The sequence below is a fragment of the Protopterus annectens genome, chromosome 2.part0 (genome assembly GCF_019279795.1).
Source record: "Protopterus annectens isolate FY-2018-M chromosome 2.part0, PAN1.0, whole genome shotgun sequence".
NCBI classification, from domain to species: domain Eukaryota; kingdom Metazoa; phylum Chordata; order Ceratodontiformes; family Protopteridae; genus Protopterus; species Protopterus annectens.
Genome location: NC_056728.1, coordinates 1,586,021,594 through 1,586,045,494, shown reverse-complemented (window position 1 = coordinate 1,586,045,494; position 23,901 = coordinate 1,586,021,594). Strand labels below are relative to the sequence as shown.

General features: G+C 38.1%; 1 protein-coding gene across 5 annotated transcripts in view; it reads left to right on the top strand.

Annotated features, from left to right (window-relative positions):
- LOC122793545 (ATPase family protein 2 homolog) overlaps positions 1-23,901 on the top strand; it is a 1,053,089-nt gene that overhangs the window by 201,697 nt on the left and 827,491 nt on the right. The window contains exon 1 of one of the 5 annotated variants that reach the window (XR_006363489.1): positions 5,203-5,251. The exons of the other annotated variants lie outside the window; for them this stretch is intronic. The gene's annotated coding sequence lies outside the window, so the exon portion shown is untranslated. Of the gene's footprint in view, positions 1-5,202; positions 5,252-23,901 lie in introns of those variants that run through there. 5 annotated transcript variants of the gene reach the window in all.

Here is a 23,901-nt window from a genome sequence, read left to right as displayed (position 1 = left end):
TCATATTTTGTTTTGGAGAAGCTATCCTAGACTACCTTTGACCCAGCTGCTTCTGTGGAGTTCAAATTTCTGTCATGGATGGCTCTGTTTTTGTGGCCATCACCCCTACCTAGAGGATTTCTGATCTTTACACCATTATCATCAAACCTCCATACCCTGTGTTTCTTCAGGATCACTCTTTCCATAGACTATCTCCTCTTTTTTGCTTAATGAGGCTACTGTGTTTAGTCTTAATGAGACCTTGCACTTGCCTGTCTTTTTTCTCATATGTCAGTAGTGGGGAGTACCTGTTGCATTACCAGAAAATTCACAGGCATTTAAAATTTTATTTGAATACAACTAAGTTTATCAGGGAACATTCTCACTTGTTTGCTGTGATGCCAAATCAGTGTCAAACGGTTTCTAAAGTCACCATGACTAGGTGGCTTTCTCACTGCATTTTGGTGTATCTTCCATGTTTAGCCTTTGCCTTGTTATCCTAAGATTGATTCCACCTGGGCCTTCGCTACTTCATCATGCTTCTTGTGGAATGTTTCAGTTACTCATACCTGTCCTGCTGCTACTTGGTCATCCTTGATTACCTTTGTAAAGCACTACTCTAATTTGGATTTAGCTTCCAGGTCTAGAGAGCCCATTGGGGATCACTGTGCATAGGAGTATTTGGGCCTCAGAACTCACTTCAGGAAAGGTGTGGGACACCATCTTACAGGCTACATAGGATGGACATACTCCTCTTAGATACAGGAGTTATATACTTATAATGGTTGATCTATAGTGGTGAGCTTACCTCTCAAATTCTTAGAGCAAGAAATCTGGGTAAATCAATAAATGAAAGTGGGACAAAGGCCCAAAAATAGAGACAATTTTTAAATATTGTTCTTACAAATGTAGACAGTTGATAGGATAACAGGTTTTGCATTAGCATGGGTTTTCTGAAGGGTATGAAGTCTGTAACTCAAATGTCTGTCATTATTTTCTAACTTCAGTCTTTAATGATTTGCCTCTAATTTACCAAAAAACTAGAATTTTATGAAAAATATGAGGCAAAAATCTGGACATTCTGCGAAAATCTGTATAGCTGAGAGATATGCTGGTGAGTCCGTCCTCCTTATTGACCTATCTCTCCATCCTCTGCCTTCTTTGTGCTGGTCTCCATTCATGCGGCTGTGTTTATGCCTTCCATTGATACCTTAGTCTTGCAGCGGAGAGCCTTTGCTATGCATCATGGGATAGGGTGGCTTTAGTCATAGAGACCATATCTGTCATTATGGTAAATCTGTACTCCAGCAGTGCTGGCAAATAGAAATTAGGAAGGATAAAGCTTTGACGAAGGCCCATGTGGCCAGAGTTTGATTAGCAGCTTAGTCACTTGTTAGCATTGGTAGGGGAGGATAGGCGGGCCTATCTTGGTGGGAGAGCAGGGTAGAGCAGAACAAGTATAGCCTGAATCCATTAGAGAAGGGGTCACTGTGTAGTAATTGTTCTGGGAGGAGGGTTTACAGTTCACCAAGCTCATTACCTGCTAGTAGATCACACTCACAACTACAGTAGCGCATACACTCACAGGAGGATGACATTGTGAGTCCCTTTAGTGATGCTGATAGTCAGCCCCCCCCCCCCCCCCCAGCCAGGGGTGGAGTTAAGATCTGTAAAAGCAAAAAAAAATGTTCTATTGCTCTATATTCAAGTTACCAGCTGATTAGAAGTTCCCTGATGTTTTCTTAAATGACCCCCCCCCCCAAGGTGGCTGTTGTGTACTCCATCTGGGTATTCCCCACCGATCCCCTAAGCTAGGGAACAAATAGGCTCAAGTCCATTGGAAGAAGCTTGATGTTCAGCAAGGCAGAAACAGAAGGCATTAAGAAAAAGTGTGACTTCTGTGTGTGTGTTGGTCTTTTGGTCCATATTTGAAGTAGACACTGTGACGATGAGGTGTCCAGTAGATTATTTTGGAGTTTTTCTCCTTCCTGTTTTTAGGCTCTGAGATGGTCCTGCAGTAGCTAATTTTTAGGTACAAGACATAGTTAGTATCTGACACAACACGGAGTCCCTAACTGTCACTACACTACCTCCCTGGTTGGGAGAACTTTAATGAAGAACTACCTGCTTAGTCCAGCTGTTGGGAAGTGTAATTAAAATGTAAGCTAAGGTACTGATGGCTCTGAATTGCTAATTTTGTACCTAAACAGAAATACTGAAGAAGCCAAATATGTTGCCTTCTAACATAAATATTTGGTCAGCCATTGTCTGTCGTCTCTCAGATCACACCTCTCCTCTCTGGCAATGTACTTTTGCCAAAATAGTACCTCCTAACACCTGATCCACTGCTATAGTCCTCTACAATATCACTACTTAGGAGCTCTCTGTGACTTGCTGAATTCAACTGCTTATGCCTGCAAAACTCCAACAAGTAACAATCAAAACTGCTACCCTACCTGAATAATTCCATCCTCAATGATCAAATTGTATACAATGTTGATGTGTAATGTTTGTAAATAACATGTACCACTGTGTTTAATATTTATTTCCATGCATTGAGACTGTATATACACTGTATATTGTGCTTTTTCTAGTATGTACTATTAATGTTATGTGGAGCTTTTCTTCCCAGGCTGCCACTGAAAATGGGCTCACCTAGGCCCAGTAGACTTTCACAGTTAGCAAACACAATAAATAGATACATGTATGTGGTCTAAAGCTGTAATTCTGGTCCTTTTGTGCTGGTTTATTTTATACATACACACACACACACACACACACACACACACATATAGGGTCTATATTAGATCACCGACCGCTTAAAGAAGTGAACAGTGATTAATCGACCCTATGTAAGCAAAAGCTTACAATCTCAAACTGTCAGAACAGCGATTTTTTTCTTAGGGAAAAAAATCACTGTTCCAGTACACATACACACAACACAAGCACACCAAACAAACAGCAATCCACACACATACACCTAAAATCTTACAACTAACCCTACACTAAACTATACACACATCACTAACTATCCACTTACTTTAACCCAAACCCTAACCCCCGTCACTATCACACACTCATCTCACCCGCTCCCTAACCCTAACTCACCGAACCTGCTCTAACCCTCATGTCCACACAATCGCACACATACCTAACCCGCGCCCTAACCCTAACTCACCTAACCCTTACATCCACACAATCGCACACTTACTTGAACCTGACCCGTAACTTTCCACCACAGCGCTGAAAATACCGAAGCAACAGAAACGGACTACCAAAATATTTTCCTAGGAAAGAATTTGAGTTTCTGTTGTTTCGATATTTTCAGTTTTTGCTCCGTAGGGTTCGATATTAGAACATTTGAAGGTTTTAAACCTCGATGTTCTAATATAGACCCTATATATATATATATATATATATATATATATATATATATATATATACACATACATGCATACACAAACACACACACACAGGTTTACTATCAAAAAGCTGAATAGAGTTGCTCTGAAGACAGACATTCAAAAGACAGATGTTCGATTGTCCATGTTGCTGAACACTCCATGTTCGTACTCTATGTTCGAAAGTTCATATCGGTGAATGCTACTGTGCGCTGATATGAATTCGAAGTACTGCACAGAGATCGTGGTACAGTGAAGTTTTGGACATTCATCTCTTCCCTCACTGTAGTGCGATCTCAGAGTTGGAATACGTAGTTAGCAGGGGGTGTGTGGGGGGGTGCAGGGGGGCAAAATCATGATGCAAAATGTAGGAGTTTCAGTTATCTGAGCTCCTATACGGACATCACATGCTCTGTTCAGCGACAATGTCGAATCTGCTGAATTTGTTCAGCAGACTCAACATTGTGACTGGACATATAGTTTAAGTTTCTCTCTTTCCTTCAATGTTCCATACGGGAAGTATTTTTTTATGGCAACATTTTAATAGCAAACCATATATATATACACACACACACACATATGTATATATACATATCTATCTATACATATATAGATAGATAGCAGTTTATTGGCAAATTACTTTGTGAAATGGGAAGAAAAAGAAAGTGGAGATCTTAAGGTCTTTTTCTATATATTGGGTAGGGAATGTAAATCTGGGCAGATTTTTTGTCAAGGATACTTTATATACTGTTGGCACAATCCACTTAACACTGCAGAGTTTCTTTGTTGCCTTTCCAGATGATATATGTGATGAAATATTACCTTTATCATTGCAAGTAAAGAGGTCAAATCAGTTCAAAGTAATAGTCACAGGCAAGGGGTAAAGTGTACAAGGTCTATACATAACCTTTATTGATGTTTCTGTATGCATTGATACAGTTTCCATTTATCAGGCTTGACCTAGGTGCAGTATTGCAGTATACTGTGCATTAAAATGCATCACCTTATGTATATGTAGTATTATTTAGTAATTTTGACTAATGGCTGTTATATGTCTGATCCTCTGATTCTTCCTGATCTAGTATTTTAGCTGCTGCTGGCTATCCAGATGGTCTTTTTTTACTCTAGAATGATTTTGTATTTTCCCTTGCTACTGCACAGTAGCTACTACATATTTCAACACTACTGAGACATTGGCTAGCAACATGGTTTACCCAGGACAAAAGCTGGCACAGAGTATTTCACAGAGTGTAGGCATACACTACAAAATCTGTTAATTCATACAGTTCATGGAAAATGTCTGGAGTTAATTGGCCATAGCTCATTTGAGTAGCAAACATTTTCTTGACATGCTCCGCTTTACAAAGGTATACAGATTTACTTAGTACATTTTGTTAAGAAATAAGTAAGTTTTGAAGTTAGTATAGCATGATAAAGAGTGCTTGTCAGAGCCACGGTAGCCTCATTTTTTGCAACAGTTCCACTTCTGCACTTCTGCCTCCCTCCGTTTCTTTTTAATCTTCAATTTCAGGTGGAATGGAGTGGTTATAAAATCCTCTTTCATCGCACGGATATCTTGCCAAGCTAAGTATTTGGGTTGGAAGCCATGCCTTCCCAACTGCTTGAAAACAGGAAGTATCTCTGTTAAGTGATGGATAGTTTTACTTTGCTGAGAGGAAGAAAAGGCTTTTTTTGCCTCTGGGCCAATAAATGAGTTCTGCAGTTCTTTCTTGTATTTAAAAGACTTCACACATAGGCAGTTGCTGTCAAGAGCCAGCCCAGACACATCTTGTCCTTGTCATTCTTGTAAAGCATTCAGAGTTTGTCAGAAATGGCCTCCAGGATTCCACAGGCTCCTAGATGATTAATCTGTAAGCGAGTTTGGTTTCAGCTTCCATTACATGTAATATTCTTTCTTTTTCCTGGAGGGTTCATTCTTTCCCTTGTTTCTTTCTATGTCTACATTTTTCTTTCCATTTTTATACGGAATGTAATAATCCTTGCTAGTAACATTCCTGAGGCTGTGTGCTTCTTTTATTAGGAAATGTATGTGCCACTCAGTTATGCATAAATGATGATGTAAATATATAGAAGTGAGATATTGTACTGGTGTATTCACTGAGAACAAGTTAGTGCATTGTTTATTTTTCCTCTCCTTTAGACTAATGATGACGTAGTTTGTAAATCTTGCTTTGGTTGCTGGTGCCAGTTGGAACTGTGTAGTGTTCTTAGTCTTGTGATGTGGATATTTGACAATCAGGTTAACAACAGGCTGCCTACACTCTGCTATGTTTGCATTGTTTTTGTATTGCATTGTATTTAAGAGCTGCATTATAATAAATGCTGCAAACTGCATGCTTAAGTTTGGTTAGTTTAATAAACAGCTAGATGATGTTTGTATTTTTTATCTTCCAGAAACTCAGACTTCTTCTGAATTGTAGCTGCCATAAGCAGGTTATCACTCTTCACAACCATTTCTATTTTACCAGTAACTCACATCCACATGTGGGTAATGCCGGTTTTAACCACAACTGGTGTGGTTTTCATGCCATTCAATTTCATACTGTCATTGTACCTGTTCATTTCTTACTCTACCATTGTATCTCCTCAGTTTTCATACTAATTCTTCAGTCTTGTATAATCATTAAGTGTTTGTGTTAACCATACTAAGAAAATTGTAGAAGATGACTTTAGGTCTTTAAAATGCACGCAAGTGCTGTAGCTGACCTCTTTGCAGCTGCACACCCCTTTTACTTCCCTTTTTCCATATGTATTCCTTTTCTCTTCTACCTTCTAATGTGTGTATAACAAGATGTCTTAACCTTTCTGTGAACTTTCAGCACTTTCATTTCTCTCAGTCTTGATATCTGCCTTTTGTGTGCTCTTTACCACCTTATGCACACTTTTTTCTTTGTAGACTCCAGACACAGGTACAGTATTCCAAATACACCCTTGCCTGTGCTCTGTAGTATAGGAAAATTATCTTGGTTTAGTTAACTAGATTAAGTCATGGCATATTAGCTGCTTACTTAGTCTTACTGTAAGTAGATGGACACTGAGGGGAATCAAACCCAGTACCACCGGATGAAACTCAGTATCATCTTATAACCTTAATATGCTATGTCATATTGGTTTCTATGGATTCCTCTGTATATGCTATGTATCCCAGAATTATTTTGGCCTTTGCCAATGCTTTTATTTTTTAATTCTTGAATGATTCAACTTGTTATTGATCCATCCATCCATCCATCCACAACCCCTTTTCCCATTTTGCACATTGGGTCTGGGTGTCACTCATTTAGCACCACGGTGATCATAATCCCCAAATTATTTCTTCCTATGTCTTCACTGAAATCATTTCTTTCTACATCCACCCTAAACCCATCCCTCCTAGAATGCATGTATGTCCACCCCATCACCAGTAACATGTCATTATATTTGTTTTTTTTTTTTTGCATTAATCCTAGCAGTCACCGGCAAATCCGCTCTTCAAGTTACACTGGCTGTCACTAGATACTTTCTTTTCTGATTACTGCACCAGTCTTGATGTCCATAAAGTATAAGGAGATCTTGTTTACCAATTGTAATGTGTCATCTTTTATATATAAGCTAAACAGGCTGGTGTTTGCCTGCTTTTTCCAGGCATTTCCACCCCAGACATTTACCCACTTCTCTAGGGTTATTCATCAGGTTTCTATCACCTCAACATTCAGTCGTCTTTATAGTATTGCAGACTATGGACTAGCTAGCATAGTCTCGTTTCCTCACCCACAAGCACTAATTTATCCTGCAGAATGTTTTCCATAATCATTCCTGGGACTGAAGTGAGATCAACAGGTATATAGTTGACCGCTTCAATCCAAACTGCTGTAGCTGTTCTTCGGTCATGTGGCATCAGCTAGCAGGAGGTGGTACTTTTAAAACTAGTGGTCTACCAAGTACTATTTCCCACATTGTAGTACCTCAGAAGACAGACAGTTTAAATGATGTGCCTTATCTCCCCAGAGTAGGAAACTTTTTCTTTCTGACTTCCTTCATCATTTTATGCATTTGTGCTGTTCTTGCCTCCTCAATTTCGTCGTTAATTGCAGACTTTTAGCTTTAGATCCAGAAGGATCTGCCAGTTTATCAGATGGAATAAATTTGTTCTCACCAGGATAATCTAGATTTTTTTTTCTTAAAGCCTTGATGGCTGGTGGACATTACAGTACTGTAAGGTAAATACTTCACAATCTGAATATATGTTTACATAACAAATCTGTCCCTGTAGATGGTATTAGTCATTTCAGATGTACATCAAAAGGATCACTGCTGCAGTAGCCTTAGCTCTATGTGTTGCATCTTGTTAAGGATATGCCAGCTAGCCAGTTTCTATAACTTCAGGGTACCTTCCACACATCTGGGCTGTTAGCTCGAGCTGAGCTGCCTTAAAAGGCAGATTTGGACCACAAGCCCTTTGGAGCTTTCATGCCACCGAACAACACTCGTCTTGCAGGCTTTCAAGAATCAACAGTTGGTTGACACTTTGCATTACTGGCCAGATAAGTTCCCTTCGAGGGAAAAACTTCACTTTTACTATAACTGAAACTTTACTTTTTCTGTAAAATAATACTTTTAAAGCTGGGCAAAAGTGTCCTTAATGACTATTATATGTTTAATTACTTTTAAATGAGGGCATTGCTATTTTTTTTTACTTTTGTCTTTTTACAAGACAGACCTACACAAATTGTCCATGTGCTATAATAAAATAGCTGGATTGGCAACCAACTCTAATTTCCACTCCCGCCACTGTCACTCACTAAAACAACTAGGTTGGCTAGAACTCCCTAACTTACTAAACTATATATATATATATATATATATATATATATATATATATATATATATATATATATTCTGTATTTTTTTTAAGATTGTCACATATGTGGAACTTTTCTCTCCAGGTCTCTGCTGCAGATGGGTACCTGATTGCCCAGTCAGAACAACCCAATCCAATCCAATATAAATTAATTACATTTTGCCATAAAAAAGTTGTTTAAACTAATTTAAGCCTACTTTTGCTGAAGTAAAAGTTGTTTTGTTTTACTTCTGAGGACTGTGATAAGTGTTTTTAAGTGCTTTTAATGTGTTTTTGAAGGTAGTGATGTTTATACTACTTACCTGTTTTACAGACCTCTGCTGCCAGACGTCTCTGGGAAACAGCCTCCTGGTTCTCTGCTTCTTCCAGCCAAGAAAAAAAGAAAATAATAAACAGCCTTTTCCACCACAGCAGGCTACCAAAGTGTCTCAGCCACTGACTGGAGACTCTGCTGTGACTATTACCAGTTCCTCAGACCATTCATCTTTTTCCATGGCTCCCTCTGGTGTAATCCCTACATCCACCATAGACCGGGGATTAGTCACTTTCTCTGCAGCTTCTGTAGTGTCGTTGGTTGGCAAGGAAGAGCTCCTTTTGTCATTCCTGGGAGAAAAGTAATGGAATACCCTTCAGCCTAGCCAGAATGGTATACCTGTCCCAGGGAGGTTTTTCCTGGCAAAAGTGGGTTTGCTTCTTCTGAAATCCCAGACAAAAAGAAGCAAAAACTTAAAATATTTATTCTTATGTCTCAATCACTTTGGACAGGAGTGATTTACTGGGTGTAGCTCAGAGTTTAGTTCAGGCTCTTCAGCCTTCCAGTTTAGCTGTTTCTGGTAAAAGAAAAAAGAGATTTTTCATTTCTGAAGAAGTTTAAGTTTTGAAACCACAAAATGATAGGGAAGAGATAGATTGTTTTTTGACTCCTCTGGTTTCTGATTCATATTCTGAGGTGTGTGACTTCTGTCACATTTTTTTTAAACAAGAAACATCTTTTTTTGAATTATCACTTTTGACACAGGCAGTCCTACATTTGTATAAATGAAAACAAACCACACTGACATATTTTCAGTTGCAAACATTATACAACACTTATAATCTATAGTCATTGTCAGCCAAACATTACATAGTTAATTCAATTCCTGCCTTCCCTTAAACCACTTTCCTCCTACAAAACATTATTTTGCATGTGTTGTTCCCACACTTCCCATAATTTGCTCCTACCCTTTTCTAAAGATCCCACTTCCACTCCAGTTCTTTTATGTCTGTTACTATGTTCACAACTTCTAGTACAGTTGGTTTAGACTCTGACTTCCATTTTCTTGTAATTGCTTTTTTGGCAGCCACCAGAATTAAACTAAGCAAGGCACTTTCCAATTCTGGATCACAGCTTAAAAAATAATTTTCTTAGCCACTTCAATTTGCTTACCTAATGTTTCTGACAGAGTAGTCTGCCAACTTATTACACTCCTGAATATATGTTCCCAATCACCTCTTTCTTCCCCAACACACTTCCAGTATTTGCAATCTACCAGAAGAAAATTTATTTGGAGTCTGCTTCAGGTATAAAAATACTATGCGGACACTTCCAAGCAAAGATCTTTAGCCTTCTAGACTTTGTCGCATATTTGGGAGACATACATATATTCTCCCATATTTTGTTCTCCCATATTTTGTTGCAAATTGCTTATCATTCTCTCTTACCTATCCTTTCTAACCTCCTTTGAGTGATTCCTATAGTTGTTATGCAGTACTTTATATGCCTTACTGATTATTCCTTTTTTAACAGCAGCTTCTCTTCTAGATTCTATTAAGAAATTCAGCAGTGTTTTTTTTTGCTTTGGATCCCCCTGTTTCTGTTTGTTTGCTTACACTCTGATGTCAGTCCTTGATAGGGAAGATGGTCTCTAGCTTACAGTCTAGATGAATTTGTGGGCTGTCCCCATTCTATTTCTGTCCCCTCTGTAATTATTTGCTCCCAATATCTTGGTTCCTTTGCCATTTTTCCTCAGTAGATTCTAGCCCCATCTTGCCTATTCTGTGTACCCCTAATTGCAGTTATTCTTTTGGCAGAATCTCCTCTTTCCATTCCTATGTTGGCTTAATTCTTAGAATACTTTCTGCTACTTTATGAATATAGTATTCTATATGGCTATTATTCTCCTTAAAGATCTGCATCCAAAATCCCAGTCTCTTCTGGTTTCTTCAGCTGCCCCCCATTTCATCATCATTCCTTTCCACTTTTAATTATAGCTTTCAGCTTGTGCTATGTATAGAAGCCCTAACTGTGTAGCTCTGAAATACCTCTTTAAATCAGGTAATCCCAAACCACATTGTTGTGTTGGAAGGATCAGTTTATCCCACTTGACTCTTGCCCTCTTCCCATCCCAAATAAATTCATTCAACTCAATTATTGTCTACAACTTCTTCTCTGGTTGATAAAAGTATTCTTGACCTCTGTATAAAATTAAAGGGACTAAAAGCATTTTCACTGCTTGTATCTTACTATCCATATCCATAAAACAGAGCTTCCAATTTCTCAGTTTTTGAATTATCTTTTGTTTAGTCTCTTCCCACATGTCTTTTACTGTCATAACAGAATCTTTTTTAATTCATACTCATAAGTACTTCATTTTATCATGTTGCCATAATATGAGTATTGCTGAATCAATTCATGTGTAGGTACATAGTTTATAGCTATTTCATTTGTTTTTAGTTCATTAATTTTGTATCCTGAAAGGACTTGAAACTGTCTCAGAATGTTCCACATCTCTGAAATGTCCTTTTCTGGTTCTGTCAGGTATAAAATAATACCATCTGCAAATAAAGCCAGCTTTTATTGATTATTGTACCAAATACGTTCTTGAATTTCTGAGTCCATATTTTGCCAATGGTTCTAAATATGATACAAAAAGGGGAAAGAGGGCATCACTGCCTGGTTCCTCTGCTCAAACACAAGGAGAAAGGATCCCCCCCACACACACACACACACATGCATACACACTTTAATTTTCACCTGTAAGTCCTCATATGTCCTCTTAATGAACCTTATGATTGTATCAGGAGGAATGCAAATGCTTCGATTGCCCTACTCATAAAAATCTCAGCTTACTCTACGAAATGCTTTCTCTGCATCAAGACGAACAACAACAGCGGTATGTTCTTACATTTCTTACATTTTACTTCCCTCTGGAATATCATTGTTCTGTAAATGTTGTCAAATGTTTGCCTGCTCTCCACAAAACCACATTCATCCATATCTATCACTACTGGCATCACCTTTCCTATTCTTTTAGCCATTAACACTTTATAATGGCTAAAACGTTTAGCTTAACGTTTTATTTCTGGAGCATTTCTCCCCGGGCCTCTGCTGAAAACAGGATCTGTGGAACCTAGTCGGACTTTTCCCGGTCAACAAATGATAAATAAATAAATAATCATAGTTTAGAATCAAAATGGGCCCATATGAAGCTGGATCTGTCACCACCGCTTTCTTCAAGGATGTTAGTGCTTCTCCTGCTGCTGGCTGATAGGTTCAGCACAAACTTCACCCCCTTATCACCCCTCAAAGGCCCAGTCGACATCCCTGATACTTGTCCCACACCTCACAATGCTGTAGATCAAGTGTTAAGCCCCTATCCAAGGCAAAGAACACAGATTCCATGGGACCTGACAGTATCCCAGGCTGTATTCTGCACCATCTCTAGCAAGAACTAGCTGCACCATTGAGCACTCTGTCCAACCATTGAGCACTCTATCCAGCCACAACCTAACTACAGGCTTCATTCCAGCAAAGTGGAGAACTGTCATTGTCATCCTTTTGCACAAAGGTGGTGCCACTACCAACCCTGGAAACTATCGCCCCATCAGCTTTACAAGTCTGATCTGTAAAGTCATGGAGCATATTATTATGGATCTCATAAACAAGGACATAGGCCATCTCCAAGCACTCAACCCCACCCAATTCAGATTCGTCAGGGACAGGTCTTACCTATTGAACCTAGTTGACTTCTTTGAGACTGTCACCAAGGCCCTGGAAGAGGGAAAGTCAGTACATGTAGCTTACCTTGACCTGGCCAAGGCTTTTGAACACAATCCCCCACTCAGGCATCATTGAAAAGCTAATGCAACTTGGTGCTAATCCCTATCTAGTCAGATGGGTGGCCAACTGGCTCACAGATAGGAACCACAAGGTCAAAATAAGCGCTGCCACCTCCGACAGCAGACCTCTCACTAGTGGTGTTCCCCAGGGATCTGTCCTGGGACCCCTGCTGTTTGGCATATACTTCTCAGAGCTCCAGGCAAAGACAAAGTGCCTGTGGCTGACCAAGTTTGCATATGACTGTACGTTGGGTGCTGTTATTGACTCCCTAATTGGTGTTAACATACTGCAGGAGGGTCTCACAGCTACAAATGACTGGTGCCAAAGTCATGGCCTTAAGTTAAATGCAAATAAATGTATTATCATACCATTCAGCAAAAACACGGCCCCTGCTGATTACTACATCAACGGCCACCCCCTAAGCACACAACCTGTGATGAGAGACCTGGATACTCAGGTTGACAACAATTTCACATTCAACCACCATGTGGCAGTGGTGTTCAGAAAAGCCTTTTACTTGGTTCATCTCATAAGTAAAGGGATTGCATCCAGAAAAAAGGAGGCTATTACCGCTCTGTACTCCTCCCTTATTAGACCTATAATTGAGTATAATGTCCCATTTGGTATGTATCTCTCAAACACCTGCACCAACTGGAAAGGCCACAGAAATACCTCACAAAGAGAATCCATGGCCTCCAACACCTATCCTATGTGGACAGAATTAAATCACTATCACTGTACCTGGTATCATACAGATTGCTTAGAGGTGATCTGTGTCTTGCCTACAAGTCAATGTCAGACCCTGCCTTACTGGAGATGCTCCATATCCATAAGTCTAACTACTTGCACATTACCCGCTCGATAGGCCTGAATCTAATATGCAACATCAACAAAACCTGCTAGAGAGACAGGTTTGTCTCCCAGAGGTTGCCTCATCTCTGGAATAGACTTCCCATACATGACAAATAGAGTACCTCACTTACCCTCTTCAGATGCAACCTTGATGAGTGGATGGGAAAGCATAAATTTGTCCCAGGGGTTCCACCTTTGTCCCTCATTGACAGGGGTGACAGATGCTGACTGAGGTTTCTTTTTTTTTCTTTTTGGGATAAACTCTTGGCTAGGCTTGTAAGGGCCCCAGGGCCATTAGCCTAGTAATCTCCTATGGTCCTATGATCCTCTTTTTAAAATACTGTTAAAAAAGTCTGCCATATCTTTATCACTTTCATCCCTCTTAGCTTCAAAACTTCCACAAGAATACCATCTGTTCCTGGAGACTTTAGGATTGGTTATACATCACCATTTTTATCTCATCTACTAAGTGTTTATTGAGCCTCATCTACCTTTAACTTTGGCATGTTTAATTCTTCCATAAACATTTCCATGTGTACTTTTTCTTGATTTCCACATTTCTCTGTTTTATACAGATTTTCATAAAATTTCTGAAATATTTATAATACCTCTACGGGATCTCTGGTTTATTTCCTTGTTATAGGCTCTGTAAGCCTGACAACAACCCTTTTTACGTTCTGTGGCCTGAGCTGTTGTTCTGATAGCTTTGGTGCTCTGGAATTATCAAAAAACAGTTGCTTAACAGCAGTCTTTCTAAACTCATGCATATTATCAAGGTAGTCTCTTATTTTCTCTTCAATTGCGCTTCTTCTTGTTATGCGAAAGTCCCTCTATTCTGCAATACTTTAACCTTTATAAGTCATTCTAAATACTTACTTACTTCTTAATCATATCTGTTTTTCTTTTATTTCCACCCTATTTTTAAATTCCACTTTAATGTTATCCTACTGGCTATGTTTTCAGAAGAAATTCCATCTTCCCTAATAACTTCAGAGTAATTTCCATTACCCATTCCTTAAATTTCTGTCTATTTAAGAGATAGGTGTGGAAATGTCAGTGTCTTCATTTTTAATTCATTACCCGGCATTTTTATTTTATTTATTATTGACTCATGATGTGAAATAGTTATCAGATGCGTATCAAAAACTTTCAATTAAATGCTCATGTTCCTGTGAAATATAATTACTGTCTAGCCTAGCTCAGTTTTTATACCTTGAGGAATAATATGTAAATTCTCTCTGAAATCCTATTACAAAATTCACATCTTCTGCTATATGTTTTGCTTCTAGGACCCCAGATATATAATTACTGTCTAGCCTAGCTCAGTTTTTGTACCTTGGGGAATAATATGTAAATTCTGTCTGAAATCCTATTACAGAATTCACATCTTCTCTTATATGTTTTGCTTCTAGGACCCCAGATACATCCTCAATGTTGGAAATTCCAGTCTGCACTTGTAAGTAACATTCCCTGCTGAAAGCTGATTATTTCTCCCAGAATTTTCTTAAGCTCCATTGTAGTAGTTTTAGTTGGAATATACATGCTGTCATACTCCTTTTCCCTTGCCAGTAGCCCGTTAGCACTACAAATCTACCATAATTATCTTTTTTCTTCTTCTATCACTATTGGAGTTCCTCTTGCAGTTAATATAAGTTCTCCCATTTCCTTTGTTCCAGATATTCCACTCAATAACCAACCTGAAACCCTTCCTTTATCAAATCCCTATGCTCAGTTCTTTCCAAATGTGTCTTCTGTAGTGTAGCTATTTGCACTCTACATTTTTAATTTAGTTCACACCTCTTTCTTTTTTGTCTATCTGTGAGACCATTCACATTTAAAGACAATATGGAAAGTGTTATCATACTGATAAGCTATTATTCCACTTGTTATGTATAACAGTGTTTTTTTAATGTCTAGTTTCAGCTTTTGTGTTACATGCATACACTAATGTTTGGCAGGTTTATCTTTTGTACATTTGTTTCTTGTCGTATTCATTTGAACCTATGTCACACCTTACAAGACTTTTTGTTTTAATGAAAACCCTTTAACAAAAAAAAACAGAACCTATTAACTTAATATAGACACACAAAGCTATGCACATCTTCAAATAATGAAGTTTAACCCTCCTAATAGGAACAGTTGTCCCAGATTGACAGCCACACTCATAGGCTTCAGTTAACCTATAATGGGGGTTATCCATGCTATGATGGATGGTACAGCCTGTACTTCTACTTACACAAAGTGCTGTCTGTTTTTGTTTTATCTTTATTCCTGTCCCAGATGTAGAAAACAACTTGAATGCTTTCAGAAAACATTATCTTCTAGCCATTGAAAGAATGTATTGACTGTTTTATAGCCCTTATCAGCTTGTCTCCTTAAAAACATGAGAACCAGATACACAGTTGCCTTCTACTATAAGATTATTGTGTTGCACTGTGAACATTTATATGCTAGATGAAAACTTTTCATTTTATTCAGTGTTTTTTTATTTACTTGCTTTCCCTTAAAACTTGTTATAAAATCAATCCAAAAACCTTTTTCGAGTCATTCTCCTATGCAAAAGTAAGAAAAGCATATCATTTATTTGTATCATGCTCTGTTGTCCAGGCTTTTTTCTACTTTTACATTTCAAAGCGTACATTTCTTAAAACTGAACAAGAAACAATAAAGAAGAAGGAAACAAGTAGGGGCACCTGCTTACTTTAGTATCTGTATTACACACAAAAAATAACTAAAAAGCTTTACTTTATAAGATGCATTATTTGTCATGTATTATAAAAATACTGTTAAGAACAAAATTTGTTTTACATCAAGTTACATCTTTCTTTTATCTTCCCCTGTCCTTAATGTTCTTCCAGACATTAATGACATGAAGTAGGGCATGTGCTTTGCCCCTTACAAGTTTAACAAAGTCAAAAATTCCTTTATTTCTAGGTTTTCTTTCTATGTCATATTTCACAAATATAACTGATGCTTTGTAATCCTACATTTATCTATTAATTTCTGAGTTTCCTGTTTTGTTACTGTTGATCTCACAAATCCAGTCTCTGGTTTATTTCCAACGTGCTCCTGGTTCTTCTTGTCGATGTCAACTCCTGTGATTTTTTTCTGTGTCTCAAGTATTTTCCTTTGGTACTTTGGAAAAGGTTTCACTGGCATAGTCTCTGCATGAGCTTTATTATCAGAAGAAAAAGAAGCAATATCCCCTTCTGTTTGATAGCTCACTTTTTGTTGGACAAGCTTTTGTATTTCCTGCTTAGCATGTACTGCATCAAAAAATTACTCTTACCCTCTAGGAAAAAATATTCTGAAGCAAGCTAGCTCTGTACAGCAGCTTGAATCTCACATCTGCTTCTCGACATTCCTTGATTGCTGGAATAAATTTAATCATGTTCTGCTTGGTTTACAGTGCAGTGAGTAATCATTTTCCATAAACGCTCTACTGTCTCCACCTTTTAGTACTTTGTCCTTCTGCCACAGTTTTATCATTTTTACTATTAAAGGCCTTGGCTGTTTTCTCATAGCCAGGTTTGGAGCATACACTTGATGTACCCTTTCAGTTAACAGCTCCTGCTGTGGAATACCAGTACATTTGCTTATTTTTGCTTTCATTAAAATGAATGCAGTCTGTTCCTTCCAGTTTCTCTGGGACAGCAGAAAATCTCATTTCTGTCTTATAATTCTAACAGTTTTTGAAACATTTCTTCTTGAGCAGTCTCATACTCCCCCCAGCCTTTTCTTCATTCCAACCTCTGGTTTTTGCAGTTTTATTAGCTCATCTGAATGTCTGTTTAAAACTTATTTCATTTTTCTAGCCTTTTGTTATTTGAGTTGATTTACTCCTTCAGTGTTTTAGTTTAATCAACACTGGCCACATTTGACTTATTTTTCATGTAGGCTACTGGAAGTCATGTCTTGCACCAAAGCTCGAGCTTGAACTGCTTTTTCATGAACAGCTGCAAGATTTTTCCCAGCCAGTGTTTTCTCCTCACCTTTTGTGGTTGATTTTCTTTCAGGTTCTCTGAATTTCTGTTTTGCTGGCATCCAGGCAGTGCATTTACTAGCCAATAACTAAAATTTATCCAAAAAGACAAATTCACTGTCTCTGTTTTCTGAGTTTTTGTTTTCAAACTGGCAGAGCTGAAATTAAGCTGTTAGTGTGCAGCCATCTTGGAAGTCCACTTCTGTCAGTCTGTTTGAAGGATTTTCTTTCTTTGAAACTATTTCCAGAGTGAAAAAAAAATTATTGGGGATATAATGGTATTCCACTGCCCAAGAAGAAATGTTATTATTTACTACAAATGGAGTTTTTAAAACCTACTTCTATTCTATTTCTCCTGCTCTTTCAGCTTTGGAGGATGTTTTTGTTTCAGTCTGCAACTTGCCTGACTGCCAGCCTGCTACCCCCAAGAAAGCAGATAGATTGTATAAAGGCCCTTATGCTTTTAAGTTTTTATACGCTCACCCCAGATCAGACATAGCAGCTATTGCTTTACTCAATCCAGCAGCTGCTAAACATATATTTAATGTCAATCCCTTTCCTTTTGACAAGGAGAAGAATGCTTTAGATAGATGTGGGAAAAAAATTACTCTTCTGCAATACTTTTTGGAATTTCCGACTGCTGAACTCATTTGTTAAAGTTTATGCTTTCCTTTTTTGAGAATATAAGGAGTGTTATCGTATTTGTTTCTTCTTCAGAGGCAAAAAAACTTCTTTGTGTAATTTGATTGATTCTGTGTCTCAACAGGCAACTCACTGTTTGAAGTGTACTTATGATTCTGTTGCTGCCACTGGAACTATTACAATGAGTTTTGATTGTCTGTGTTCTCAAAACATTCCAGAAGATGTAAAAGGAGAAATTCTGAATTCTCCCTTAAATAGAGAGCTAGTTTTTGGGCCATCTATTGTAAAGGTCCTAAAAAGTGTGATGAAAAAGATAGGCTAATTCCAGGAATATCATATTTTCAGCCTTCTTCCTTTTCCGGGTTTGCCGAGGGATTTAATGCTACCCCTAGAACTTTCTTTCCATAATGAGAGGAGGAAGCCCCAGAACAAATGATAGTCTAAGTCTGCATGACTATCTACAAGACTCTCCTTCCCCTTCCTTCCCTGGCAGTCCCTTAGTTCTTCCACAAAATTTGAACCTCCATTTATGTCTTTGGCAACAGTTTCAGATGGATGGGTTATTAGAGTAATCCATCATAGTTACATGTGGCAATGAGAATCTCTTCCCCTTTTCGAGAAATTTCCCATCATCTGCCAGACCAAATTTCTCTTTTCCATCTTGTCATTTAGCATCTGCTGTCTCAGGGGGTGATAGAAGGGGTTCCTCTTCCGTTTTATACAAGAATGTTTCTAGTGTCAAAGAAAGAAGATTATTGGATACCAGTTCTGGATTTTCCTTTCTAAGCCTGTTTATGATAGTGCCCAAGTTCAAAATTCTGTCCTTTTACAACCTATAAGCCTTTATTTCCCCTTTGAGTTTTCTAGTGTCCTTCAATTTAAAAGATGCTTATCATCTGATTCCTATAGATCCAGATTTCAGGCTTAAGGTGTTCTGCATTATCAGTTCTCTCCATCACCCTTTGGTCTATCTTCTGCTCTAAGGGTGTTTACATCATGTCTGGCTCCTGTGATAGCTTACTGCAGACTTCAAGGTTTTCACATCCTTATTTAGAAGACGTATTTAACTTTTCAGAGTCTTTTTCAAAGCATCACAAATCTCTCACCTGAGTAAGGGATCTTCTACACTAACTGAGGTTCCAGGAGAACATACAGAAGTTTTGTTTAACTCCTACTCACAAGATTGTTTTCCTGGAATGTCTTCTAGATTCCTCAGTTCAAGGAACTTTTCTTCCACAGGAAAGGGTAGATCTGTATGTAGATCTATTTCTGAGTTTTTATACTTAGGCTACTAATGCCTGAGCCAGGGAATTTCTCAGGATTCTGGGTTTCATGGCTAATGTGATCTCATTATCTCTTTTGCAAAACTTCACATGAGAAAAATCCAGTGATACCTGAAATCTGCATTCCAGATTCTAGTTTTGGTGTTTATGAAAAGGGAGTTTTGTTTAGTGTGGTCACCAAATTTATCAGAATTCCTCATTCTCCTTCCCAGTTCCAGCACAGTCTATAACAACAGATGCCTAAGACTTCGCTTGGGAAGCAGTGTTTATGGGGATAAAACTAAAAGAGATGTTAACACTTATAAATGCCCTCAACTCTCTTAGTCATCTGTGATTACTGTGACTTCTACGAGTGTTTACAGACAACATTGATTTTATGTGGTACATAAGCAAATGGTTGGGGGGACCAGATCTTGCCGTGTGTGCAGACTAGCTGTGTGGTAGCTTGGGATATAGCTGTTAAGCACAGTCTCACTCTACAGCCATACTATGGCAGACAAGCTGAGCAGGATCAGGACAGATCCTCAGGAATAGAAATTGAATCGAAGATATTCCAGGAATTGATCCAGCCCCGGGTAACACCACAAATAAATCTTTTCACCTCCACGCACAACAATCAATTGATAAAATTCTGTTCTAGCACTCTGTGCAAGATGGCCTGGAAAACGCATGCTTTTTCTTTTCCTTGGACAAGAATGTTCTTGTATGCTTTTCCATCCTTTGCACTAATATCCAGGGTTATTCTGCAGATTAAGAAGGAATCTCCATACATCCTTCCTGTGACTCCCTTCTGGCCTAGGCAACAGTGGTAACTCCCTCCTTGTGGAAATGGCCACGGGCAATTACACCAAGCTTCCTCATAGACTGGACCTACTCGTACAGTACAAAGGGTGTTTGATGTATCCCATCCCCTAACAACTGCAGTTGACTGCCTGGAATATACCATTTAGGCACCTTTTTCTGGAGACATGTTGTGGATATTAAAGGAGGCAAGGAAACCAGTGATTACAAAATCTTATATTAACAAATATAAAAGGTTTTGTAGTTGGTGCCAATACAAAAAAACAGACCCTTTTAAGGCTAGCATTTCTCTGGTTCTACATTATTTATGTGTGTTACAATTTTCTAGCCTGCCTTACTCCTTCATGAATCCTTCTCTTTCAATGCAGTCTCATGTGAAAGGAGTGTTGCATGCCAAGCCTCCTAGAAAACAGGTTGCTCCTCCTTTGGCTCTTAATTTTGTGTTAGAAAAACTAACTCTTGCTTCATTTGAATTACCAGACTGACATGAAGTTTTTTTCTTTAAACACATTTAATAAATGATCAGTTAAGACATGGGAACACGTACATTAATGGAATAGAAAACAAACAAACTATACATTACATTTGTTTTCTTTATAGCAACTGTCATTACCTCCAACATTCAATTAATTGTTCAATTCCTTCCTTCCCTTACACCTCACTCCTCCTGAACATTATTCTGCAGGTATTGTTCCCACAAATTTCATTTATTTCTATGTAATTTGCTTTCCCTTTTCTAAAGACCCCACTTTCAGTTCTTTTATAGCTTTAACAATATGCAGTACTTCAATTACAGTTGGTTGATATTTTGATTTCCATTTTGTAGTATTTTTTTGCAGCCAATAGCATTAAACTTAATAAGGCCTTACTGTATCTGGTAAATGCATAGCCTGTGCCCCAGCTCAAAAGAATCATTTCCTTAGTTAAAGCCATTTGCTCCCCCCAAATTTCTGACAGAGTACTCAGTAAGGGAAGTTTTAAAATCTGCCTTTACATTACCAAAAAACATGTTCTCACTTAACTCTTTGTTTCCCATCACAACTCTAGCATTTGCTATCTACCTGAGGAAACATTCTATGAAATACCTGTACAAATACTTCCAAGCAGAAAAACACTTCTGTCATGTATTAAGTATGTTGGCATTAAGATGGAGTTTGTCTCTAAGATACATGTGCCTGACATTATCCTTGATGACAGGCTGACATCTAGGAAGCAGGGGCCTGCTGTTAACTTATTGTACTTTTTTAAGTAAGGAAATGCTACAGAATAATTCACCTTATACATCTACAAGTTGTCTTTGCAGTTATTTAGGTTTTTTTCCTCTCACCCTGACTATTGCAGTACTTTCACTCTGGATTTCTTGACACCAAGATTATCCATTTATAGCTTGTGAAAAATTTAGCAGTATGGTTACTTGGTGGTACTACCACGTTATTGGAAGCACATTGCTTTCTTCTTTCATAGACTGCTTTGACTTACTATACTTGGTTGGTCATTTTATCTCTATGTGAATTGGGTTCCTTTTGCTCGGCGTTATTAATTATTCTGTACTGCCTTTGTTGGGTTTGAGCTATGACACTGTGAGGCTGTTAGCAGTTCCTAGGGTGCAGCTTGAAATATTGGGTGCGTGGTTTATCATTCTCCTATGCCTTTAGAATTTGCTGCCATGGTAACTCAGAGAGTGCTCCATACTGACCTGCTTTATGAACTTACTGAAGATTTTCCTTTTTGACCCAACTTTCACCAGTGAATCAGTGGACCATCTCTTACTTCTGCCATAAGCTGTTTATTATTTTATTCACAATTTTCTTTAGACTGTTTTATGTTTAGTTTTTAATTTAGTAATACTTAAAGGGTAAGCACTAGAATAAAGCTGAAGTTTTCTACATTTACAGAATTCATCTCTTGAGACAGATAAAGATAATAAAGCTTTTTCTCATCCTCAAGATGAATCTTCCACCTTTTGAGCCCTTCATACTCATGAAGTCCACTGTACACGAAAAAATTTATCATCTGTACATGTTGAGCCCCCACTTCTCCTAAATGGACTTTCTTGCTAGGTAAACATTGTAAAGCAGATTCTTTTTGTTCTTAGTCCAAGACAGGGCTCGCTCAGATACTCCATGTGAGTTTTTCAAGGTTTTCAACAACATTAGGCCATAGATCCCTTAACAGTTTTTTTTTCAAGTCCCATTAGTTAATATTTGTTATCCACCAGATCTTGAAGAAATTGCCTTCTGTTTTTACTTCTGATGAGAAAGACTTCTTAGAAAATGTCTGTGGATAGTTTCAAAAGTTGGATTTACCATAGTAAGTTGCAGCTTTGATACTATGAATGCAGTGGCTAGAAAAGTAGGTTTGGAAAGCATTAGCATGGATCCTTCCTTGGCTTCATTCACTGAGGATCACTACCAATAGTGGGGAATTGTTTCAAGTTCCTGGTATATTCCATCTCCTTTACAAGAGCAGTACTTTACACAGTGGAGCATTTCTCTCACCAGGGAGAGATCAGGGACTTAGAAATTGGTGTTATGAATTGCTTTGTACCACAAATTCAGGTCTGTATTATTTTGTGATGGCTGAGTTTTAACAGCATCCAAAGTGTTTGGCTCACATTCAGATGCATTTCTAATAGTGGACAGGGAGCAATGCCTTACCAGTTATTGCAAAACCTTTCATTTTTCCTTTTAGTCTCAGAACTTTGCTTATAATCCTCAGTTTGGTGGAACTCACTTCCCTGTATCTTTGAGTTCAGTTTTCCTGTTCTCCATCACTCATCAAAGCAGTCTCTGTCTTTAGATACATCAGTGAAATTTTGGGGCAGCCTGTTTGTGGTCTGTATTGCTTGAAGTACTTTGGAGTCTAAAAAAGAAGCTTATTCAGATGAATTTCCTGGAACTGAATGCTCTGCTGTTGATTGTTCAGCATCTGTGGTCTCTGATAACATTTCAAGTTTTTGCTTATAAGATCAGACAGATAGTGATACTTTATTAGAACACACAAGTAGTAGTGTGGGACTGCGTCACTCCCACCTTTGCAGAAGAGTTTTCATACCTGTGAATAGACGTTTCTTTACCAGAGAATAGACCATCCAGATGCCTATGTCATGGGAAAGATGAATGTTTAGGCTGTCAACTGAATTGCAGCTCTAGACTGTTGTAGTAGCATAATAGTATTCAGATAGATTGTAAATTCACCTTTACGCCACAGAGGAACACTACATCCTGCGCAAGTATGTTTTCTTCCAGCAGGGTAGGAAAAGAAAGTGGTACTGGCTGTGTTCTTCCTGAAGTAGGGGGAATATTTGTGTATGCATTCATTCCATTGTCACAAATGTCTCTTTCTTCTTCTGGTGAAGTTCCATTCAAAAAGGCCAAGCCTTATCCTTGACAATAACTGCTAGCTTCAGTGGGCATGATTTCCAGACCTTTATGTCTTTTTTTTGTTTTAAACAGGAAACATCTTTATTGAATTTTCAGTTATGACAGGCAATCATATATTTATAAAAATGAAAACAAATCACATTGATGTTTTTTCAATGTTAAATAGTATACATACATATAATTTCCTATGCAGTTATTGTCAATCAGATATTATATAGCTCATTCAATTCCTGCCATCCCTTAAACCTCATTCTTCCTCCAAACATTATTCTGCATGTATTGCTCTCACAATTCCCATTTTTTTCCTGTGTAATTTGCCCCTGCCTACTCCTAAAGATTCCTCTTCCAGTTCTTTTATCTCTGTTACTATATTCACTACTTCTAGTACAGTTGGTTTGGACTTTGATTTCCATTTTCTAGTAATTGCTTTTTTTTGGCAGCCACCAGAATTTAACCCTGCAAGGCTTTACTGTGTATAGGCAGTTTTGATTCTGTATCACAGCTCAAAAAGTCATTTCCTTAGTTACACTAATTTGGTCACCCAATATTTCTGACAGAATAGTCTACAGGGAATTTTTATAGTCTGCCAACTCATTAAACTCCCAAAAAATATGTTCCCAG